The 22,093-nt window shown below is 50.3% G+C and overlaps 1 pseudogene across 1 annotated transcript; it reads left to right on the top strand.

Annotated features, from left to right (window-relative positions):
- The first annotated feature begins 2,965 nt into the window (after positions 1–2,965).
- LOC307199981 (cyclin-dependent kinase 5 activator 1 pseudogene) lies at positions 2,966–7,408 on the top strand (annotated as a pseudogene). Its single transcript has one exon. The product of its transcript is annotated as a cyclin-dependent kinase 5 activator 1 pseudogene (transcript).
- Positions 7,409–22,093: the final 14,685 nt, after the last annotated feature.

A 22,093-nucleotide genomic window follows, 5' to 3' on the forward strand; every position in this document is an offset into this window, starting at 1 on the left:
AATCTGAAAAGGCTGTTATAATCTTAGACGGTAGGGTGGCTGCGAAAGGGCTTGGCTTCGACTGTCACAAAGCGATCTTGCAGCACTTCCAAATTTGCCAATTTGTTTTGTAGGACCTTCTCCCCCCCTATTGATTCTCTTTCCCCCTTCGCCCGTCCATCACCTTTGCCCTTTCTCACCGATACATCCTCTAAAAATGGTTCAGGAGCAGTTGTTTGGGACTCTTTGCTGCTCTCCCTCTATTCTTCCCATGCAATTATCCCTCATATGGCCAGCCCACATGCGATTATGCAACTCGCTCCTAGTCCTGAAATGTCCTCTTTTAGATATATACCATCTCTTTTAACATTAAAAGGAAAAGGGCTTGTTTTCTTGTTTATATCGTCAGCTCCTTCCCTCCCCTTTCTTCTCCTGGCTGACAAAGGCACCACCAAAATAGAAAAATCAAGCAGAAGGCAGGAGCCTATTTTTACTGCGGAAGAGGAGTTTTTTCCCCTCCCCCCCCCAAAGAGTTAATTACTTCCAAATATCACCTTCCTGGTGCTGATCCTTCTAGAATAGATCACCCAGGGCTGGAAAGAAGGAGGCTGAAGGAGGTTTAAACGTTCCATTTATACCCAGATCGCTTCCAGACAACCTGGTTGTTGAACATTCAGACTGATTGCTTTGCAGGGTGTTTATGAACACAACCAAGGTACAGGGAACCAGGCAGAGGGCCTTCTCAGTGGTGGCGCCTGCCCTGTGGAACACCCTCCCACCAGATGTCAAAGAGAAGAACAACTAACTGACTTTTAGAAGACATCTGAAGGCAGCCCTGTTTAGGGAAGCTTTTAATGTTTGGTGCATTACTGTACAGTGGTACCTCGGGTTAAGTACTTAATTTGTTCCGGAGGTCCGTTCTTAACCTGAAACTGTTTTTAACCTGAAGCACCACTTTAGCTAATGGGGCTTCCTGCTGCTGCTGCACTGCTGTAGCACAATTTCTGTTCTTATCCTGAAGCAAAGTTCCTAACCCGAGGTAATATTTCTGGGTTAGCGAAGTCTGTAACCTAAAGTGTATGCAACCCAAGATACCACTGTAATAATAAAGGAGTCGCGGGGTGGCGGTACGCAGGATGAGACCCTCCCTGCCCACAGACTGTCTCGCCAGAGTGGCACATGCTCTGGTTATCTCCTGCTTGGACTACTGCAATGCGCTCTCCGTGGGGCTACCTTTGAAGGTGACCCAGAAAATACAATTAATCCAAATGCAGCAGCTAGACTGGTGACTGGAAGTGGCTGCCGAGACCATATAACACCGGTCTTAAAAGACCTACATTGGCTCCCAGTATGTTTCCGAGCACAATTCAAAGTGCTGGTGTTGACCTTTAAAGCCCTAAACGGCCTTGGCCCAGTATACCTGAAGGAGCGTCTCTATCCCCATCGTTCTGCCCGGACACTGAGGTCCAGCTCCAAGGGCCTTCTGGCAGTTCTCTCATTGCAAGAAGTGAGGTTACAGGTAACCAGGCAGAGGGCCTTCTTGGTGGTGGCACCCACCCTGTGGAACGCCCTCCCACCAGATGTCAAAGACATAAACAACTACCTGACATTTAGAAGACATCTGAAGGCAGCCCTGTTCAGGGAAGTTTTTAATGTGTGACATTTTGATGTATTTTTACACTCTGTTGGACGCCACCCAGAGTGGCTGGGGAAACCCAGCCAGATGGGCAGGGTACAAATAATAATATTATTATTATTATTAAGCAGCCATCCGACACGGATGCTTGCGTTGAGATTCCTGCATCACAGGGGGTTGGACTAGATGACCCTTAGAGGTCCCTTCCGACTCTATAATTCCATTATTATTTAGCTGAGATTCCTGCATTGCAGTTGCAGCGGGTTGGGCTAGATGACCCTTGGGGTGTCCTAAGAGGGACGGGCCGGCGCTGTGACTCGGCATTGCGGGCAGCTGCCTTGCAATTCCCGCGGTGGGCCAGCGGGGGGAGCCCGAGAGACGAGGCTGCCTCCATCCTCTTTGCCTGCGCGTTTGGCATCCTGGGCGCTCAGCATCCCTGGACCATCCCTCTCCTCCTCCTCCTCCTCCTCCTCCTCCTCCTTTTCCCTCCCTCCTCTCCTCCCCCCCCCTCCTTTTGCATCTCATTGCTTCATCCCCATCCGACGCTGCCAGACAGGCGGCGAGTCCAAAGGCAGCCGCCGGCGAGGAGCCCCGGAGGGAGATGGGTCGCATCCAGGCTCCGCAGCCCCGCAGCCCCAAATAACACGGAGCATCCGCACTGCTGGAAGAGGATCCCGGGTTGCACAGCTCGCTCTCCTTTCTAACCGGCGTTTGGCTCTCAGCATCCTTCCTGCGGCGGAGGCTCTGCGCATCTGCACGCTTCCTCACCCCCCCCTTAAACCCCCACCCCCCCCACCACCAGCAGCTATCCTGGGGGAAATCCGGATTATCCTCTCCGCCCCACAAGAGCCCCATCGCTCCTCTTGGATGGCACCGGAGAGGGGGCGGCCGGACGCGACTGCGGCAGCAGCGTCGTGGTGGTCGGGAGAGCGCAGGATCTGACCCCCCCGGGGGCCCCATCCGCCGTTTGCAAGGAAGACGAGGGGGGGGGAACGGGGAGCCAGCAGCCCCCCACCCGCAGCCCCAGGGGTGCAGCAGAAGCGCCTTCTTCCAGGGACTAACGAGAAGGAGAACGGCATGGCGCCCCCCGGCGGCGGCGGGAGGAGTCCGTCTGGGGACCGATCAGACAGGATCTAGGTTTCTTTAAAAAAGAGGTCATTGGGGGTGGGGGGAAGGGACTCGATTCCCACTGGCTCCCCCAGTTGCAGTTGGGGTTTTGCAACAGCACCTCTCCGCAGCAACGCTTGGGGACGTCTGCGCGCGCCCTGTCTCCAACCAGCAGCTTTGACCAGCAAGGATTTCCCCCATCTGGGGGGGGGCAAGAGGCACCCCCTCCCTCCCTCCCTCCCACCCACCCACCCACACACACACACACACACACAACACCTGCAAGCTTTGCAATCCGCCTGGCCGTCAAAGGAGCGCCGCCGCTTTTTGCAGTGGCTGGAAACTGAGTTGCAAAAGCCGGAATTATTCCCAGGACGCAGCAAAGGTGCGCACTGGAAGCCGAGGCTCGTCATGTGCAAGTTTGCAAATGGGTGGACTGTAGTAGCAGGTGCAGGATGAGAACCGCCACAGGCACTGAGGCCACGACGCTGGTGCAACACCGATAAGTCTCCCCAGCTAGGTGTGTTTGGCCACGTTGGTCCGGCAGCCCATCCCTTGCAAGGCAGGAGGAGACTTTGCTTCCAGGGGCCAAACCAGGCGAGAACACCCCCACCGAGGCAGAATCCGGCCATGAGGCCTGGGCTCCTGCTGGTGGTCGCTTGTAGTGGGCCTGGGGTGCTTTGACTCTGCCCCTCGCTCGCCCGCTCCATCCCAGCGCCCCCTCTTTCCCCTTCCCTTCCCTTCCCTCTGACGCCATGGGGACCGTGCTGTCCCTCTCTCCGGGCCTGCGGAAAACCAGCCTTTACGACGACGGCTCCTCCAGCTCGCTGGCGCACTACCCTGGCCTGGCGGGCGCCAAGGGCAGCGGAGGCAGCGGGCAGAAGGCCGAGAAGGGGCTCAAGAGACACTCCATGTTCATCCCGGCCTTGACCTGGAAGCGGCTTGTGGCTTCGACCAAGAAAAAGGGGTCGCGGGGTGGCGGCGGCGGCAGCAAGGGCCCCTCGAAGAACAACGGCAACTACGGCCACGCCAAGGACGTGGCCCAGCTGAACCATGAGAACGTCAAAAAGTCCCTCTCCTGTGCCAACCTCGCCAGCTTTGACGGGGCCGAGCCGCCGCTGGCACCCCTCAGCTCCAAGCGCTCCTCCGGCACGCTCAAGCCCGGCGTGTTGGGCGGAGGCACCGCGTCGTCCCCCCGGCGGGTGATTGTCCAGGCGTCCACCAGCGAGTTGCTGAAGTGCCTGGGCGAGTTCTTGTGCCGCCGCTGCTTCCGCCTGAAGCACCTGTCGCCCACCGAGCCCATTCTGTGGCTTCGCAGTGTGGACCGTTCCCTGCTGTTGCAGGGTTGGCAAGACCAAGCCTTCGTCACCCCGGCCAACGTGGTCTTCGTCTACCTGCTGTGCCGCGAGATGATCGACGGGGACGCGGTGGCCAGCGAGCACGAGCTGCAGGCCGCGCTCCTCACCTGCCTCTACCTTTCCTACTCCTACATGGGCAATGAGATCTCCTACCCGCTGAAGCCCTTCCTGGTGGAAGCCTCCAAAGATGTCTTCTGGAACCGCTGCCTGCGCATCATCAACGCCATGAGCGCCAAGATGCTTCGGATCAACGCTGACCCCCACTACTTCACCCAGGTCTTCGCTGACCTCAAGAACGAGGGCAACGCCAAGAGGGAAGACTTTGCTCGCATCCTGGACCGGTGACTAGTTCTCCTGGTGAGGACCAGGGACCTGGCCGGATTCACCTGTTCCTTCCTGGTCCCTGCAGGGCAATGGATGCTTGGTGGCCTGGAGGCCTCCTTCTGAGGCCAGACCTTTGCCAAAACAGACAACTGCTTTCTCTGCTTGCTGCAGTGAGTCAGACGGGCTCAAGGAAGGTGTTGGACGAGGTGGGTGGAGGTGGAATGCTCAGAAATCTATCCGTCTGTCTGTCTGTCAGAGCTTTTTTTTCTTATTAATATAAAGGTCAACGAGGGAGGAACCCACAAAGGTATCTGGACCTCTGCCACTGTTTTTTGAAAAGGCCAGAAGGGGTTTCCTACACCCCTTGGTGTCATTTATTCATTTATTTATTTTTTGAACTTCCTAAAAAGCTTTGGGTGGGGGGGGGTGAGCGGAAAGATCTGGGGAGCAGGAAAATAATTTTTGAAAATTGGGTTGGGTCTAAGAGGCGAACACACAGGGAGAAGCGAGTCTGCAGATCTGCCCGTCCGCCTCGGGTACTAATTAAGTGTGGAGGTGCCACCATTTGTACTTCGTTTATTTTTATTTTTTTAACGAGGCTAGCTCCTTCCCCCGCATTTCCAGACCCCCCCTTTTTTTTGGCTCTGGGGGTCCTGCTGCCCTCGCTCAGCTCTCAGCTGTGCCCTCAGCACCAAGTCCACTTGCAACCGCTGCTAGAATTCTCCCGTCCTCCTTAGAATGGCTGCCTCTTGCCCTCCTGGAGTCGAATCGGATGTGTTGCTTGTGCAAAAGGATGGGGAAAGGGATCCTTCGAGGCTGGAGTGGAAGACGCAGGCCTGACCCTTGGGCTTTAGCTACTCTTTGGGGTTTAGTTCTGCGGTGGGAGGCAGAGGGAGAAAAGAGGTGGGGAAATTGAGGGGCCACTCAGTGAATTCTGAATAAGGGCCGCACTGCACATCACCTGATCTGCATCAATCTGCTTCTTAAGTTCAGGGTCACTCTCTTTCCCCCCCAAAGGCAGCCAATAGGGTCTGATCAGGATCGGGGTCCCCGACACAAGGGGAACAGGACCCACTGCAGTTCCAGAACTGAGCCCCCTGTGCTCGCACCTTGGATTGCAAAAAAAGGAGGCCTTTCATGTTTCCATGGGACCTCTCCTTTGCCCTGTAAACTACAAACTCCAGGCCCTGAATCTGGATTGTGACCACAGCAAGGGTTACGGTCCCCTAAACCTCACAGGGGGGTCCCGGTGGAGTCCCTTGTGCTGGCAGTTTATGCGGGGGCAGAATTATTTGCAAAGTAGGGTGAGTACATAAGGAGAGCTTGCTGGATCAGACCAATGACGTATTTAGTCCAGCATCCTGTTCTCCCAGATGCCTGTGGGAAGGATTCGAACACAGGAGCGATCTCCCTTCCTGCAGTTCCTAGCACCTGGTATTCAGAATCATTGCTGCCTCTGGAGGCTGAGTCTAGTAGCCGTCGATAGCCCTTTCCTCCTCCTGTGATTTGGTCCAACCCTCTTTTAAAGCCTTCTAGGATGTGTTGTATGGGACGTGGGTGGCGCTGTGGGTTAAACCACAGAGCCTAGGACTTGCCGATCAGAAGGTTGGTGGCTCGAATTCCTGCGACGGGGTGAGCTCCTGTTGCTCGGTCCCTTCTCCTGCCAACCTAGCAGTTCGAAAGCACGTCGAAGTGCAAGTAGATAAATAGGTACCACTCCGGCAGGAAGGTAAACGGCGTTTCCATGCGCTGCTCTGGTTCGCCAGAAGCGGCTTAGTCCTGCTGGCCACATGACCCGGAAGCTGTACGCCGGCTCCCTCGGCCAATAAAGTGAGATGAGCGCCGCAACCCCAGAGTCGGCCACGACTGGACCTAATGGTCAGGGGTCCCTTTACCTTTACCTTAGGATGTGTTGTCACAGCTGGGATGACCACACAGATGACCAAAGCAATCACTTGCAGGCTGCAGTATTATTGGGGACACCAGAGAAGCAGTGTGAGACCCCGTAAAGGCACCGAAAGATCCTTTGCAATGTGCTGAGGGTCAATGTGCCTTTGTTGGGTTGCGGGGGGACGACTTCGGTCTTTCAAATTTTAGCGATGCTCTGTGCAAGGCCAAAAATTGGTACCCATCCAAGCCTCTCACCTTCCCTTTTGCTCAATTCACTATGTCATACTTCCTGTTCTGTGAAACCAGTTGCTCTGCCCTATATCTGCCTGTGACAATAGCTTGGACATTTCCTGCTTTTTCTGCATGGAAATGTAGATTCCCTGGGTGTGGATACAAGGCCACATCAGTTTCGAACCCGTTTAGCACTTGCTTCTTCCCCAAACGACTCCTGGAAAACTCAGTTTTATGAAGCTGCTGGAAATTCCCTGCTGTCCAACACAGGACTGCCGTTCCCTAGGGAGAGGATGATGTTTACAGGGAGATTTTAAAAAAACCAGCCCTGCCTGCAAGCTTATAGTCTGACAGACACAGCACAAAAGGAAAAAGAGTTGGAGGAGGAGGAGGGAGGAGGAATAAAAAAAGCTAACTCAGGCAACCAGTTTTTGTAACAACTAGCTGGGATGCAAATAGTTAGCCTGATGGATAAGTGGAAGAAATCAGCAGGGCAGATTCCCTTTGTTATTCGCCTGCCATTTGAGAAATTTGACAACAGGCTATGTTTGGGTTTGCCCTCACGGAAATTGCCAAGCAGGTGAGCAGAGCATCATGGGAGTTGTAGTTCGAAGCAGCCCGTTTGGCAAAGGCTGGCATAAGATATAGTTGGAAGGAAATCACAGTGGCATTGGCCAGTTCATGCTGTCTGTTGTCTGACCTTCATGGCATGTTGATGTGGAGATCAGGAAAAGAACTGACACCCCAAGGGTATTATTTATAGCCAGTATTAACCAGCCTGGCCTTCTCCAACCCAAAAGACAGTAGGCAAGCTAACATGGTCTGCCTTTTCTCTCGCTCAACCTCAGTTGCTCCCCAGTTTGCAAGTGGGACCCCTCATATTATTATTCAGTGGTGCCCCGCATGACGAATTCCTCGCAAGACGAAAAACTCGCTAGACGAAAGGGTTTTCTGTTTTCCGAGGTGCTTCGCAAGACGAATTTCCCTATGGGCTTGCTTTGCAAGACGAAAACATCTTGCGAGTTTGCTTCCTTTTTCTTAAAGCCGTTAATACCCGGGGAATCCGCGCTCCGCAAGACGAAAAAATCGCAAGACGAAGCAACTCGCGGAACGAATTAATTTCGTCTTACGAGGCACCACTGTTCTACCAAACTTTTAGAAGACATCCGAAGGCAGCCCTGTTTAGGGAATCTTTTAATGTCTGATGTATTACGGTATTTTAATATTTTGTTGGAAGCCACCCAGAGTGGCTGGGGAAGCCCAGCCAAATGGACAGGGTATAAATAACAAATTATTATTAATTATTAAATTATTATATTCTCCCCCACTCCCAGTCGGTGCCTTCGGGCTCCAAGATGGAGGCTCGCCCCCCTCCCAAACTGCCATTTCAGGAAGCAGCAAACATTGAGATATGTATGAGGTTTATACCTTTTCCTCCAAAGATATCAAGGGGGGCATACATAACTCTTCACCCCCTCCCCAATTCATCGCCACAACAACCCTGTAAAGTAGGTGAGCCTGAGCAGCGGCAAGGGTCACCCAGCTTTGTGGTCAAGGTCAGATTCGAACCTGTGTCTCTTCAGGTCCTGGGCCGACGCTCTAACCACTAGGCCACCCTGCCTCTCCTCAGAGCCCCCTTATAAGGAGACGCAGGGGTCGGGTGCCCTGGTAGCAAAAATGGCCTGGATTGGCCGGTTGGCCTGCCAGTCTCCCAGCCCCTGTTCAGGTGACCAGCCTTTTTGTTAGCTTCTCATCCCACGTAGCAACAGCATCATGGCAACCGGGGTGGGAAGAAGCAGACAGGCCCAGGTGTTCTCATCTGCTGCCTAAATAAAGACCCAGGAACCCAATTTGTGTGTGGCACCTGGTCACCTGTAGCTCCTGCCCCAAGGAACTCTGGGAATTGTAGTTGAACAGAGGAAGCTGCTTTGCAAGGACTTGGGAAACTGGTCCAGCTGGCTAAGTCAGGCCCAGCCTTTGCCAACTTGGTGCACTCCAGATGTTTTGCAGCTGCCAAAGATCTGAAGGGCACGATGTTGGCGGAGGCTGAGTAGGCCCAATATTGTCCTCACAGCCCGGCTGGTACTTTTTGCATGCCTATTATTATTATTATTATTATTATTATTATTATTATTAAAAATTGTATACTGCCCTTCATCCGCAGATTTCAGGGCAGCTCGCAGCATAAAAGCACAATATAAAATAAAACACAATATCAAAGTTCTCATACACAAACACAGACACATGACTAGCTTGCTGCATTTTGAGAGAGAAGAAAATTTGACCTCTCCTTTCCTCCTTTTTTTTTTTTTTAAAAAAAAACCCTGTGTACATATATATAACATTATCTCTTGTTGATTTCCATGGCAACTGGCAAAATTTGGAGGTTGCAGCTGAGCCACCAGCAGAGAGAGGTTGCGTGTGTGTTTCGAGACAGAATCTAGAGTTTTCTTTAAGAAAAGAAAAGAAAAAAGCCTTTAACTCCTTCACCCGATGAAAGGGCTCCTTTATTAAGGAGCAAAACCTTTCTTTTTCGTGGCATGAAGTCGTAGTCTTATGCTAAAAGGTCTCTTGCTTGTCTATAGAAACCTTCAGTAAATTCCCCCAGAATTTTCCTTTTTTGCAGGTCACCGAAGGGAGGCAGGAAGCAATCAGATGCTATTCTTTAAATAGCACAATTCGATATCGGGGAGGACCAGGGACTGGGAACCTCATGGGAGCAACATCAGGCCCTGTGATTGGCAGGCAGCATGGACCCTTCTGATTTGTCATCAGAGAAATGTGTTGGCCGACACCTCCATTTAGGACTGGGGGGGGGGGGCACAAACAATTCGCCTGTACCGGGTGCTAAATTTTGGCATCGCCTGGGGTGGAAAATCTGCCACCAGATCTAAAAGGAGTCTAGAAACAATTTGTGGGACAAAATGGCGGCCACCTTTGGTCTCAATAGATGGGCATCCCTCTGACTACCAGTTGCTGGAAAACAAGTTATTTCGTTGAACTATATCCCAACTTTTTATCCAGGGAGCTCAAGCTGGTTCTCTCCCTCTTCTCATTTAATAATAATAATAAAAATTTTTTATTTATATCCCGCCCTCCCCAGCCAAAGCTGGGCTCGCAACAACTCTGCGAGGTAGTGAGCTTCATGGCTGAGTGGTGATTCAAACTCTGGTCCCTCTCAGGTCGCTCGGTCTGGCACTCTAACCGTTTGGCAAGCAATGACGCAAGAGGGATTGGGTTCTCATCCCTTGTTGCAAACATCAGTTTGGTCACTGTAGAAAAGAGGGTTCTGGGTTTGATGGGTTTTTGGTCTGATCTAGTAAGGCCGTTTTTCCGCCAGGACTACGGATCAAGTCTGTCTGCTGTCCCCAGGCCACAGAAGCATGCTCTTCTGCACCAAACACGGTCGCCCGCATTTTAATTCAAGAAGCCAGACTGCATCCTCCTCGCCATCTGAACAGATCTGTTTAGTTCAAATTGAATGTCAACAATGTTTAGGCAACACGATGACCATATACATATGTAATAAAGGTAAAGGGACCCCTGACCATTAGGTCCAGTCGTGGACGACTCTGGGGTTGCAGCGCTCATCTCGCTTTACTGGCCGAGGGAGCTGGCGTACAGCTTCCGGGTCATGTGGCCAGCATGACTAAGCCTCATCTGGCGAACCAGAGCAGCGCATGGAAACGCCATTCACCTTCTGGCCAGAGCAGTACCTATTTATCTACTTGCACTTTGACGTGCTTTCGAACTGCTAGGTTGGCAGGAGCAGGGACCGAGCAACGGGAGCTCACCCCGTCGCGGGGATTTGAACCGCTGACCTTCTGATCGGCAAGTCCTAGGCTCTGTGGTTTAACCCACAGCGCCACCTGCGTCCCTCCATACATATGTAATAGACTATCTTTATAGAATTCATTCAAATAATATGAAGTTCAAAATGAAATCTTAGTCACAAAGTCTCTGGAAATTTTTCAATGAAGCAAGGTGCCAAACTTTGTACGATGAAAGATAAGCTGTGGAGCTTTGTGTATTCAGCAACTATAATGTCCAACACTGAACAGAGATGGAACGCTCCACAGCGTCTGATATTTTCATTTGCATATATTCATTCGAAATAAGATGGGTTTATGAAGCAATTCTATATCCTCCCACCACACTGACGAAGATCTATGAAATAGCAGTCAATATCCGGAATCTCTGTTCAGTGTTGGACATTATATATGCTGAATACACAAAACTCCACAGCTTACCTTTCATCGTACAAAGTTTGATACCTCACTTCATTTAAAGATTTTCACAGACTTTGTGTCTAAGATTTTGTTTTGAACTTGTTATTGTATTGTATTGTTATTCTATAAAGATTGTCTAATTATTATTATTATTATTATTATTATTATTATGTATGCATATGGTCATCGTGTTGCCTAGACATTGTTGACGTTCTCTTTTGCAACACAGGGGCTTGTTTAGTTCGAATTGAACAGCAGGAGGAAACAGATATGCTCAAGGTGAACTCTTGTAAGTGATGGGTCTTGATGGAGCCCAAACTGCCGTCACACAAATAGGAAGCCATCGCCAGGCTCCAAGGAGCCCCAAGTTCCCCGGAGATAGTAATTTTTAAAAAGAAGTTAGAAGGAAAGAAATCTGGGGAGGGCGGTTGCCCTCAAAACATCCCAGAGAAGATCGTATATGCTCAGTGGTTGCAAAATTCCCACAGAGGGGAATGGAATGGGGTGACAGGAATGCAGAGCAGAACGTGTCACGCTGCAACTTTTTGCTACAGGACCTGCGGAGAAGGGGGAGGTTGAAAAAGACAGAGAGGTGTCTTGTGTGACGATCGCATTAATGTGCCGCCTGAACTTTCCCGTCAATCTCAGCAAAACCTTGGCGTACCTAGGACCTGAAGCCCGAGGCCATGAAATATTTGCCCTCTCTGCTTTGGCTAGCCAAAAGTACTGCAGAATTTCCTCGCCGGGGAGAGGGCTGCAATCCCAGTTGCTATGTGATCCCAGTTCTGTAATTCTCCATGCAGGCAGGCAAACCCTTTCTGGTTTTGCAATAGGCGCCACTCGTTCCAGGGTAGCTGCCCCCAATCTCTGCATTATGTAAGACAGCCTTCGGCAACCTGGTGCCCGCCAGATGTTTTGGACCACAGCTCCCATCAAACCGTGTGGGCTGATGCTGGGGCTGGTGGGAGTTGCAGAATCATAGAGTTGAAAGGGACCCCACAAGGTCATCCAGCCCAACCCCGCCTGCAGTGCAGGAATCCCAGCTACAGAACCCTCACCCAGCGTTTCCTGCACTTGCCACATTTACGGCCCCACAAGCAGGGCGAACCCAGCCTTCGTCAACCTGGTGTCCTCCAGACGTTTAGGACTCCAACGCCCATCAGTGGCTGATGGTCAGGGGCCAGCAGTCAGCTTTGCCTGTTGAACAGCAGCCTGAAGGGGGAGAAGGCAGAGTGACTTCACCTGTAGCTGATCAGCCTTCAGGAAAGCAGAGGAGAAGGCATTGATGTGAACCAGCTGGCTTCTGCCTCCTTAAGCAGAGCTCTCGAATGCTGTGGTTCCTGGACTTACCTTGCTGCTTCCTGTTCTATATCTGGACCCTTGTGACTAAGAGCCTCATGCTCTACCAACTTCATATGCTGAGCACATCTCAGAGACTCTGGTCTCCAACGAGCTCTGCACAACAGGACCATGACACCGATGGGATTTGGAGTCCGTAAACATCTGGCATGGGGGAACATCCCAGTTGATGAAGGTTGACATGAGAGCTTTACAGAAATGAAACCAAGATGCCTTAAACATAGCCAGACCGCTGGCCAGTCTAGTAATGTCTACTCCACGCAGTGCTATCTTCCTAGAAAAAGAGGTGCTGGAACTCGCCATGAACACCTCCGTCATTCTCGTAGAATGGCAGTGGTGTTCACCTGAGAGGTGTCGCAAGTTCTGGCTGAAAAGAAGTCCTGACTCCGGGAGGGGAGAACCTCCAGTTGCCCAGATGATGTCAAACCCCACTGTTGAAAGACCTACATTGGCTCCCAGTACGTTTCGGAGCACAATTCAAAGTGTCGGTGCTGACCTTTAAAGCCCTAAACGGCCTTGGTCCAGTAGACCTGAAGGAGCGTCTTCACCCCCATCGTTCAGCCCGGACACTGAGGTCCAGCACCGAGGGCCTTCTGGCTGTTCCCTCATTGCAAGAAGCCAAGTTACAGGGAACCAGGCAGAGGGCCTTCTTGGTGGTGGCATCCACCCTGTGGAACGCCCTCCCACCAGATGTCAAAGAGAACAACTACTACCAGACTTTTAGAGGACATCTGAAGGCAGCCCTGTTTAGGGAAGTTTTTAATGTTTGATGCATTACTGTATTTTAATATATTGTTGGAAGCCGCCCAGAGTGGCTGGGGAAACCCAGCCAGATGGGCGGGGTATAAATAATAAATTATTATTATTATTATTATTATTATTATTATTATTATTAGACTCCAACTGGGGCCGGCAAGAGTTCAGCATCCAAAATCACCTGCACGGCTGCAGGTTCTTTCCCCCCCCCCCCCGCCAATAGATTTTTATTGAGATTTTAAAGGTTACAAAAAAATAAAAATAAAGAACAGGTTCTTGACCCCTGTTCGGATTGACAGCAGTTCCGCAAGAGAAAGGGAATCTTTCCTACCCTCCTGACCCCTTTAAACAGGCGTTTGAACCCTGAGCTCTGGCCCCCAAGCCCTGCCACACACATGCTGGGTCCTTCTGTATAGGATATTTACGTAGCTGGAGAGAAGCAGGATTGAGAGAGAGAAACCATCGCATTATAGAGGCACACACAAACCGTACTGCCAGTGGCGTAGCGTGGGTTGTCAGCACCCGGGGCAAGGCAAGTAATTTGCGCCCCCTAACCCGTGGATTTGCGCCCCCTAACCCTACCCCTACCCCTAACCCCCAGATGTTGCGCCCGGTGTGGCCGGCCCCCCCTGCACCCCCCACACTATGCCACTGCGTATTGCTACCTGTACACATATATTTTTATACGTGAGAATATCTGAAATAATGGGCTTCGGCTGTTGACTTCTTTTTATAAAAGATCCAGGTTCTGCAACTGCGGGGCTCATCCAGATAACGGCTTCTCGACACTCCTGATCTAGAACTAGGGCAGATGCGCCAAGCTGGTAATAATTTCTCCCGCTCAAAGAAATATCCCTGCACAGGGTGGTGGAAAGTGATCTATTTGGACAGCCAAGCCTGTGTGTGTATTCCATGACCAAACAAGCACAGAAATCAACCACGGGCACCAAATTAAACCCCTTAAGAACCTCGGTTCCCTTACAAAAGCCAAGTTTCTAGGTCTTATGGGTTTGAAAGACACACTTGCATCTAGAGAAGCCCCATGTCCTTTCTCCTACAAATTTGCATCGTTGATACAAGCTGCAGGATTCATCGTTGGTTGGCACATAATTTGATGGTGACATGTGGATATTATTATTATTTTATTTAAGGGAAAAATACAGGGAGCCCTATGCATAGCCCAAGCTAGCCCGATCCTAGCCAAGGGATGCAGCCTGGGCCATTATGGTTGTAACCTACAGATTTGGACTGGGGGAAGAACTCCGTCCTCGAAAAAGCAGGAAAAACCAGTCGGGTAAACCCTTGAAGACTATAAACGCACACCCCACCAGAGGGGCTCTTTTAACTCTTGGGCCTCTGGGAGATTTTGATCCCACTCATCTGCTGCTAAAAAAACCCCAGCAAGTTCCCCTTTGGTGGAAATGCTGATATGTAGATATAATAATGTAAATAGCTTTCCTAAAGGGGTGGGGTGGGGAAAATGGACATTGTGCATGTTGAGATGTATCTATTTAATTTCTGTCTTTCTTTCTCTCCCCGTGGTTCCTTTTCCTCATTTTTGGAACGGTTTGCTTTGTAATTTTAAAAGGATGGGGAATCTCCCGCAAAAAAAAATGTGCTGGATTCTTCCTGCTTTCCATCCTGGGATTAGGACACCAAGATGACAAGGGCTGTTCCTTTTCCTGATGCAATAGGACTGAACGTTTATTTTCAATACCAAGTCAACGATTGCTCTTTCAAACCTCTATTGATTCCTCTGGTGGGATTTTCCCCCCAGCAACTTTCTCAATGGGGGTCGAGGGGAGCCTGGCGGACAAAAAACGAGACCTCAAAATCTGCGCCCTCACCCTCTCGGGCAAGGAAAAGTTCTTCTTCTTTAGCCGGCCAGTGGCTTCCAGTCTGCAAGGAAGGCTGGATTGCAAAACACAACCAGGACTGTTTAGCCTATGCCAGGCCTGCCCCGTGCTGAATAAGGAACCCAAAAGATATTTAAAGTTTTGGAAAAACAAACCCAACCCTCTTCCAGAGGGCATTTGAAATATCTTTGTATGATATTTACTATCTGAGTCTTGCCTAAGTGTTTAATTTCTACGTTGTATTGACCTGTATTATTTGCGGGGAGCAAACTGGAAGGGGAGATTTCTGTGGGGCGGGGAGGGGTGGGGCGGTGATTGCTGACCATGGCACTTTATGCAAAATAAAATAAAATCGGAAGAAATGTTAACTGTTTTATGTGGTTTTTTTTAAAAAAAAGAAGAAAATGGAATGCCAGAAATGAAAAAATCTCTTTTGAATTTAATGTCTGTAGCCACAAGGCATCAATTCTTCGGCGATCAGCCTTCTTCGCAGAAGAATGGATGCTTTTGAATTCTGGTGCTGGAGGAGACTCTTGAGAGTCCCATGGACTGCAAGAAGGTCAAACCTCTCCATTCTGAAGGAAATCAGCCCTAAGTGCTCACTGGAAGGACAGATCCTGAAGCTGAGGCTCCAAGACTTTGGCCACCTCATGAGAAGAGAAGACTCCCTGGAAAAGACTCTGATGCTGGGAAAGATGGAGGGCACAAGGAGAAGGGGACGGCAGAGGACGAGATGGTGGGACAGTGTTCTCGAAGCTACCAGCATGAGTTTGACCAAACTGCAGAAGGCAGTGGAAGACAGGAGTGCCTGGCATGCTCTGGTCCAGGGGTCACCAAGAGTCGGACACGACTAAATGACTAAACAACAACAACAACAACAACCACAAGGCAGCTCTTGCTGTGGGGCAGGACTGTTGGGTGGATAGCTCCAAAGCAACACCCACAAGTCAAGAAGGAAGTATTGAATCGTAGAATTGGAAGGGACCCCCAGAGATCATCCAGTCCAACCCCCTGCAATAACTAAAGAATCCCTGACAGGTGGCCATCCAACCTCTGCTTATAAACGTCCAATAAAGGACACTCCATCACCTCCCAAGGGAGACCGTTCCACTGTTGAGCAGATCTTGGTGTCGGAAGGATCTCTCTAGAGTTTAGTCAGAATCTCCTTATTTAGTGAGACGCCCGAATCTCTAGGCAATGTGCTAGCGAGTTAAGAAACATGCAAGAGATGGTTGGAACAACCATCAGTGTGCTGGGTTCGGGGGTAACCTGTGAAACTTGGTCCAGGACTGGTCCAGAATCCAGAGGTTCAGAGAGGTGTCAGTTCAACAGGGCCAAGGCAGGATTTGAGGCAGGAAACCAGGCAAGGACAGGTACAGGATCTCAGGCAGGATCTGGCGTACAGCAATGTTGCTCCTGCAACCTGGGGCAGGGTCCAACAGCCTTTTATCTTTGTCGGGGTAGCGGCCGGTCTTGATCACTCCTGCCAGTGTGGTGTAGTGGTTAAGAGCGATAGACTCCTAATCTGGTGAACCGGGTTCGGGTCTCCGCTCCTCCACATGCAGCTGCTTGGTGACCTTGGGCCAGTCACACTTCTCTGAAGTCTCTCAGCCCCACTCACCTCACAGAGTGTTGTTTGTGGGGCAGGAAGGAGAGGAGAATGTTAGCCGCTTTGAGACTCCTTTGGGTAGTTATAAAGCGGGATATCAAATCCAAACTCCTCTTCTTCTGTGAGTACTCAGGTCTCTCCTTCTCTCAGACCTTAGTCTCTGCAGCTTGGGAGACGTCGGTGGGTTACTAGACCTCAGCCTCCCCTGACCCAACTGGTAGTGGAGCAGCTGTAAGTGATGGCCCAGCTGAAGGCGACGAGGGAATCCCCGCATCTGGAGCCAGGGCAGGCTCAGGCCCCTGACTCGGCCCAGCTGGTGCTTGTTGCAGGGGAACCTGTGCAGACTGGGACTCTTCAGGATCAGGCCCCAGACTAGGTTCAGCTGCCGCCTGAGGCAAAGGATCCGGTGCAGACTGAGACTCTTCTGGTTCCGAGTCTGAGCCCCAGTCCCAGGCCATCACAACTGGAACGCAAAACGTCAGATCAACCCACCATCTGGGAGAGGAAGACCTCTCAGCAAGTTACCGTATTTTTTGCTCTATAAGACTCACTTTTTCCCTCCTAAAAAGTAAGGGGAAATGTGTGTGCATCTTATGGAGCGAATGCAGACTGCGCAGCTATCACAGAAGCCAGAACAGCAAGAGGGATTGCTGCTTTCACTGCGCAGCGATCCCTCTTGCTGTTCTGGCTTCTGAGATTCAGAATATTTTTTTTCTTGTTTTCCTCCTCCCAAAACTAGGTGCGTCTTGTGGTCTGGTGCCTCTTAGAGAGCAAAAAATACGGTAAATGTAATAGTGGAAGTAAGAAATGTATATTAAGTGAATAGATTGGAAAATTTTCAGATGTGATTGATGGAAGTAAAAAAAAAAAATGGTGTAAGAAATGAAAGTATGTATAATTACTGTTGAAAATGATGTGTTGAAAATTAATTTTAAAAATTAAAAAAAAGAAACCCTGGAGCGCTGCTGCCAGTCAGTTTAGACAATACTGAGTTGCTGGACCAGATGAGGCTGCTGCTTCTTAGGGCCAGCAAACCCAGAGTCGTCTCCTCATCCTTCCTGGTTCTGATGCACTCAGCCTTAGAAGCCCTGCCAGGGCAGGGATGTGTTGTGCCAAGGCTGGAGGACGAGGGGGAAGGAAGATGGAGAGATCGACGGCTGAGAGATATGCTTTCCAACAATAGACTCCACAATAGCAGGTCTCCGTCAAGGATGCAATATTTGCACGCATCAGGAGTGGGAGGTATTTTTTCGCTGCTGATAAGTTAATATTTTCCCCGTCCAAGGTCAAGCATGTTTTGACGGGATGTGTCTCGCTGAGTGAATACAAGTGGGCTCTGGAGGACAATCGTGGGAACGATGGATGGCATCTGAGAATCTGGAGTCCAGAAGGCCCATCACGCCTCAAAATCAGGCGCTCTGGAGCTATAAGCCCTCATCTCTCCACATTCCCAGAAGCGTATGGGTGGGCTGTGGTTACCTAGCAACAAGAGGAGAACTTCCACTGTAAACCCAGAGATAAGGATGGAGGAGGGGACGCAGGTGGCGCTGTGGGTTAAAGCCTCAGCGCCTAGGACTTGCCGATCGAAAGGTCGGCGGTTCGAATCCCTGCGGCGGGGTGCGCTCCCGCTGCTCGGTCCCAGCGCCTGCCAACCTAGCAGTTCGAAAGCACCTCTGGGTGCAAGTAGATAAATAGGGACCGCTTACCAGCGGGAAGGTAAATGGCGTTTCCGTGTGCGGCTCTGGCTCGCCAGATGCAGCTTTGTCACACTGGCCACGTGACCTGGAAGTGTCTCCGGACAGCGCTGGCCCCTGGCCTCTTAAGTGAGATGGGCGCACAACCCCAGAGTCTGTCAAGACTGGCCCGTACGGGCAGGGGTACCTTTACCTTTAATGGTGTTATAGATTCTGAGGTGGGGGGAGACACCCCCTAAACTAGGGGTCAGCAAACTTTTTCAGCAGGGGGCCGGTCCACTGTCCCTCAGACCTTCTGGGGGAACGGACTATATTTTGGAAAAAAAATATGAATGGATTCCTATGCCCCACAAATAACCCAGAGATGCATTTTAAATAAAAGGACACATTCTACTCATGTAAAAACATGCTGATTCCTGGACCATCTGCGGACCGAATTTAGAAGGCGATTGGGCTGGATCCGGCCCCCGGGCCTTAGTTTGCCTACCCCTGCCCTAAACCCTAGAAATTAATAACTGGTAGGATTTTGATTATTCAGGATGTGAAGGGAGAAATACAAGCTGCAGAGGAATTCTTGGGCTAGCCTAGGCAAAAAGACAAGATAGGGCCGTTAAGAAATAATACAGGGCCACTGCAAAAGAATTGTCCTCCCCATTTGCCCTGTAGTGTGAACTGGGGGTCTTGAAGGTTGCTGGAGTAGCAGGTTGTGCTAAAGGTAAAGGGACCCCTGACCGTTATGTCCAGTCGCGGACGACTCTGGGGCTGCAGCGTTCATCTTGGTTTAGTGGCCAAGGGAGCCGGTGTTTGTCCGCAGACAGTTTTTCCGGGTCATGTGGCCAGCATGACTAAGCTGCTTCTGGCGAACCAGAGCAGCGCACAGAAACACCATTTACCTTCCTGCCGGAGCGGTACCTATTTATCTACTTGCACTTTGACGTGGTCAAACCACAGAGCCTAGGACTTGCCGATCAGAAGGTCAGTGGTTCGAATCCCTGTAACAGGGTGAGTTCCCGTTGCTCGGTCCCTGCTCCTGCCAACCTAGCAGTTCAAAAGCACGTCAAAGTGCAAGTAGATAAATAAGTACCACTCCAGTGGGAAGTTAAACGGCGTTTCCGTGCGCTGCTCTGGTTTGCCAGAAGCGGCTTAGTCATGCCGGCCACATGACCCAGAAGCTGTACGCCGGCTCCCTCGGCCAATAAAGCGAGATGAGCGCTGCAACCCCAGAGTCAGCCACAACTGGACCTAATGGTCAGGGGTCCCATTACTCTAAGTAGAACACATTTGGCTATCAACCCACTGGGCTCCATCTTAGTGGTTTGGGCTCCTGGGTTTCTCTTTGCCCACTTTCCTCGTTGCCGTTCACAGCCAGAGCGAGCGACCTCGATTGACTCATATCTGTGACGAGCTGAGCCACCGCATACCTTTCCGTCATCGGCTGACGCACTTGCTAAGAACATGTCATTTCTGACTGATGAGACCAGGTTGGTACGGAAGAGGGGGTTCTAGGGGTGGGGAATCAGCCAAGAGGTGTGTCCAACCATCATAGCCAGAGATGCTTTGCGACAAAATAGCTCCTCTCCTACTCCACAGCAAGGCAAGAAAATTCACATAGTCATTCATGGCAATTTCCAGCTCTCGGTGATTCACTTTGCCTCAACTTCTTAGGAGCTCCTGTTCTATAACATTAAAAACAACAACCCACAGTAACATTGCCGCCTGCTTCTCGCTCCTTCACTTCTGAACGCAAGAGAGTAGAATCATAGACTTATAGAGTTTAAAGGGACCACGAGGATCATCTAGGCCAACCCTCTGCAATGCAGAAATCTTTTGCCCCAAACGGGGCTCAAATCCATGACTCTGAGATGAAGAGTCTTATGCTCACCTGACTCCGCACTCTGGAACTCCCTGCCAATTGATATCAGGAAATTCGCTGTACTGCTTTTGATGAACCCCCCAAAACAGTTTGTTAACATAGACCTCCCCAGACGTGTAAATCTGACATGTATTTTAATATGCGATTTTTATGTTTAAAGACAAGCTCCTCTTATTCATGTTTTTTGCTTGCTTCTACACTAATAATAATAATAATAATAATAGACGCGGGTGGCGCTGTGGGTTAAACCACTGAGCCTAGGACTTGCCGATCAGAAGGTCGGCAGTTTGAATCCCTGCGACGGGGTGAGCTCCCGTTGCTCGGTCCCAGCTCCTGCCAACCTAGCAGTTCGAAAGCAGGCCAGTGCAAGTAGATAAATAGGTACCCCTCCAGCGGGAAGGTAAACGGCGTTTCCGTGCGCTGCTCTGGTTCGCAAGAAGCGGCTTAGTCCTGCTGGCCACATGACCCAGAAGCTGTACGCCGGCTCCCTCGGCCAGTAAAGCGAGATGAGCGCCGCAACCCCAGAGTCGTCCGCGACTGGACCTAATGGTCAGGGGTCCCTTTACCTTTACCTTTACACCCCCAATAATGTCCGATCAAGCCACACATTTTGTAAATAAACCGTTTATTACAAAGACAGCTGGTTGCAGCTCTGTAGTTTTTATAAGAATATTTGCAACGTTCACTAGAAGACGCAACAGAGCGGTGGTTTTCAAACCTTTGGGGGCCTCTTGGTTCCATGAACTCACCCCCAGCGTTGCCTTTCCTACCCTATTAAAAAAGCACTAAGAATGATAACAACGGGGGGCCGCTAGGGGGCGCATCAGAAGATGGCTGACAATACCATCTCTCCGGCTCACACGAGGTAATTAAGAGGCTGTTATGGGAGTATGCAGCCTTCCTCGTTACCCCAAGCGAATGGGGAATGCTGCCTTGCCTGCTGTGCCCATAATACACCCCCAGATTCAAAAGGGGGTGAGGGCACTAGGCACAAAAGCACTCATGTGGGTTGGCTCTCCTGGACGCTGTCTCTGATCTGCGCAGCTAGTTGCGGGAGCTCAAAATAAACAATCAGAACAGAAGCAAACGCACATACTTCAAGCGATGATCGGGAGTAAGGACTGCTAGCTAAAGGGATCTCTGGGAAGAGGAGCGACGGGCTGGACTTAATAATAAATCAAGAAGAGGAATAAATCAAGAAGAAGATTCATCAAAGGATCGGTATGTCGGAGTGAGACTGAAAAGGAGGGGGGGAGAAAAACTTTTCTTTTTTTTGTCTTATGTGAGTACCCAATAATCCCCCCCAAAAAAGAATCGTTGCAATTACTGATTATAAGCAGGAGGAATAAGAACTGTGTGGAAATTAACTACTACGCAAGGACGTGACTTATGGAAGCATCGGGAAACGAAAGTAAGTCCTTTGTGACGCAGTCATAAAAAGAGATTTATCATGGCAGGCCCGCCCGCAGGAATCCAGGGGGAGGACGACTATGGTTGTTACTATGTTGGAGTGTGGGTTCAGCTTAGCAGGGCCCCCTGTGAAAAATTTATGAGGGAGCGGCGGGCCTGGGGAGATCAGGACAGACTGTCGGAATGTTTTGAACGGAGGTGTTGAAATGGCGTCTGTCTACTTTTACGGCTCTTGGATGAGTGTAAAATCCACACAGGACATAACATGTTTGTTTTCAACCCGCTTGTGGAGATTGTCAGAGATCATAAAGAACAACAAGAAGAGGAGGAAAACAACAAAGAGAAGATTGAACAGAACTGTGAATATTATTTTGACAGAACTGTGTAATTAAAGCAGCAGCAAGAGAGATGATCGGATTCCCTTTCAGAGCTCGAAGCATGGGTACCCCCAACAAAAATTTTAAAAATTTGGACGTATAATTTGGAATTATTGTGATTTGGAATTAATGTGATGTGATTGGCCTGTTAATAAAAATTATTTTAAAAAAAAAAGAATGATAACAACGCAGCAAAATGCAAAACAGAAACAATTAATTGCACATTTAGTCAAGACCCAATTAGAACTGTTTAAGTGGCTCAACAAAACTGACCAGGTTTTCAAAGTCTAACCATCAGTTGTACTTCCCTGCCTCCCCGCTTGCCTCTTAGTGCCACCACAGGTAATCCTGCCATCCCCCCCCCCCCGCCCCGGGTTGCTATCACCCACTTTGAGAACCACTGCA

This window comes from Podarcis cretensis (assembly GCF_951804945.1).
Source record: "Podarcis cretensis genome assembly, chromosome: 12".
NCBI classification, from domain to species: domain Eukaryota; kingdom Metazoa; phylum Chordata; class Lepidosauria; order Squamata; family Lacertidae; genus Podarcis; species Podarcis cretensis.